The sequence below is a fragment of the Prionailurus viverrinus genome, chromosome A2, assembly GCF_022837055.1.
Source record: "Prionailurus viverrinus isolate Anna chromosome A2, UM_Priviv_1.0, whole genome shotgun sequence".
Taxonomy (NCBI): domain Eukaryota; kingdom Metazoa; phylum Chordata; class Mammalia; order Carnivora; family Felidae; genus Prionailurus; species Prionailurus viverrinus.
The window spans coordinates 139,184,812-139,188,118 of record NC_062562.1 but is presented as its reverse complement, the minus strand read 5'-3'; positions in this window follow the sequence as shown (position 1 = coordinate 139,188,118).

Sequence of the window (3,307 nt, the reverse complement as noted above, 5' to 3'; positions counted from 1 at the left end):
TACACTTGTGAATGTTTCAAAGTACTTCACCATTAAAGACTAGCAGTTATAACTTTCCTAAGGAACACTCTTCTTATTCATTAACACAGGTAAGTAGAAATGGAGGCTGGGAATAAGCAACACACACATAAGCATAATACATTCCGGACCCTCATTTCCCGCATTGGCTTCTGAGTTCTTAATAAGCAGCAGAAAAGTGAAGGATTATAATATTCTCCTTTGCCAGAAACAAAGAAAGTAAAAGGTGGTTCTGGATTAACCAAAAACTGAATTATGTGGCTCTGAAGAATTTATTAAGAAATTATTAAATTTTTTCCAAATAAACATTTTAATATGCCTAACAATTTATTAGTTAAATACTGACTTGTAAAGTATATATACTTACTACTTTAAAATGGGAAGGGCCAAGAAGGGGTATACCTCTTTTTTTATATCAAGCTGAAATCAAAAAAGAAAACAATTCTGAAGTCAGTTCATCTTTAAGTCACTTTAAACTTTATTTCTCTGGAGCAGATTCAAATCATGAATATTAAGATCCTGGGTTGGAAATTACAGTCTTGAGTAATGTAGATTTTATCATCTGAGGAAAACAAAAATCTTCACTAGCAATTCTAATTTGTAGTTTCAAAAACTAGGAAAAAAGATTCTTCAGAATTTTTTTTTTAGCAACTTCCAAGTTATAGGCTACTTGTGTCATCCCTACATTAAAATAAGAAAAGTGCTATAATTTCATTAAATTGCTAAAGTAAGAATGTATTTAGACAACAGTATGTAAATGCCACCACTACTCTCATTAAACAAACAATTCTAGGACATTGTGTAAAATGCTCCTTTCAACTGTTGCTCAGTTTTCTGGCTTTATTCTCTGACCCTCCACCTCCCTTCCCGACGTCCACTCTGCCCAGACTATTTTTAAGTTTCGGGAGTGTAGTGGCCCTTGAACGGTTCCTTTTGCCATGAAAACCTTCCCTTACGTCATCTGTCTTTAGGAATCAGTTCAAATGAAACCTCCTGTGTTTAAGTCCCCCGGTTTCCCACAATGCTTTGTGCATCCATCGCAGCACCCATCAAAGTGCAGCAGTTCCGTGTTAACACGCTTGTCCTTCCCACACCCACACCCGGATACCTTCATCTGTGTGTTCTCAATATCTAAGTGCTCGGTGTTTGTAAAATTATGAAAATAAACGTTTTTGAGGCTATTCGTTTCCTCTTAAACCCATCTGTTAAAGATTTCTTTTAAAAATGTGAGTTGAAGGAAAACACTGCAATGTCTACACAGAGTATCTCACCTCTCACAACCCACGTGTATTAGACATTTGTTTTTCTAACATTAGTATAATTAATTAGATCAAGAAGCCCATTTCTGAGATCTAAGGACAAAGGGCTGTAACAATGCGCAAACCAAATACGGTTAAAAATCTGAAATATGTGGAATTTGCTTTAAAGTAGAAAAGAGCAAAGAAAAAAAAAACATGAACTGCCCTTGAAAGAATGATGGTATGTATGTTTATCAAACACTCAGCTTCATTTAGGCATTTAATTAAGCCGTTTATTGCTTCAAATGTGTCACCATGAACATTTTAATGTACACTTCATAGCAGTAAGGCCTCAATTTTCACCACCTATAAAAATGTGAACCCACATTTGGATTCTTTGTGTCACCAATTATTACATGAGTTTTGTACAACAAAGAGTCTGAATGTGTATTTTGTAATAGCAAAAATGCTTATCACACCCCTTGGCCTAAGCGTCTCAAAGTATATTAATAGTTGGCCACATTTTTCTTTTTTTTTTTTTTTTTGGAGGAGGTAGTTCCACGTTTGGCCCATTTATTCATATACATATATAAAATATCTTAGATACTAACTGGTTCCACCAATTGCTAAATAACCGAACAAAATTTTCATTTGCTTCTTTATAGATGCTTCATAAAATATTCAATGTTTGAGGTTAAGTTTTGTCAAAATGTTTTCTAAATGATTTGGTAACTAGTGGAATTCACACACTGAAAGGGGTTGCAGCAGCTGGAAATGGGGGATGTTCCTGACTCCGACAAGGAACTTTCTCTTAAAATAAGGCTGTACATAAGGCTTTTTCCTTTGACCAATTCCTGGAAAATGAGTAACTTGGAAAAGTCATTATATAGAATTAGGAGATTGAACAATACCACAGAGCATCTCCAGGCAACATGCTAATAAGCTAACTGAATGCTACGTTAATATATTATTTCTTAAAGGTTTATAATATCTCCATGAAAATACTGAGTGTTACGAAATCATGATACTTATGATATCGTGAAATCATGAATACCCACAAATGAACCTACTTTGTTTTAGGGGCTTTCCAGCTATAAAATCACTCTGCAACAGCTCAGAGTTGCTCAGAGTTGAGGATTCGTGAAGCTAAAAGAGACCTTTGAAATCCCCTACCTAATCCATACCCTTTGGGTAGCATTGCATAGATTTTATAGACTTCTGAAAAAGTTCTAAGAGGCTCATAAGTGGTTTTGATTAAAGCAGAAATCTAATGGGCCCATAAGTTTCAACATAAAAGAAATATGATGTAATAAGTACTTTTAAAGTTTTAAGGATTTTTCTACCAACCAGACTTGATATTATACCTGAAATAAAACCTCCACTATGCAAAATTTATAATTTAAATAGCACCTATAGAATAAAACCTTAGGAGTGCTTTACAGACATCCTGCAGCCAGCATCACCCTGGTTTAATAAGGCCCAGAGTGATTCAAAATTTGAATGAACTGTCATACCAATATGTGGTAGTATCCGAAATAGAACTGAATTTTAAGCTCCAATCCAGGAGGTCTCTTTATTTAAATTGGCCACACTGCCTAAAGTCAAAACATCTATAACCATTATTTCTATTTTATCTACTATAATTAGACTGTTTTCATGTCCCTTAGACTGAAGGAAAAGCCAGAGAGATGTTCTAGAAAAATACATTTGCATTTCAAATTTACATTAAAAATGTCTTTCCCTTATTTTTACGTCCCGAATTCCAAGCATTGTTTAAGAAATCACAGATTACATAGCATTCTGTGTCCTGGGCCTCTGTCCTTTTTAGATTAGGAAAACTGGAAGTTAATTGGAATTAAGAAATTTTCCTTATTGAGTGTGTAAAGTATAAATACAAGTAATTTTTTAAAAACTTTATTTTAACACCTAATACAATTCCAATTTTAAGGATTACTTGCACAAAAAAATAAACACATTTGGTATAAAAATGTATCACTTTAACACCCTTTGCCCTTCAGCCCCTCCCCCGCCCCCCCCTCCCCTCCCATGAA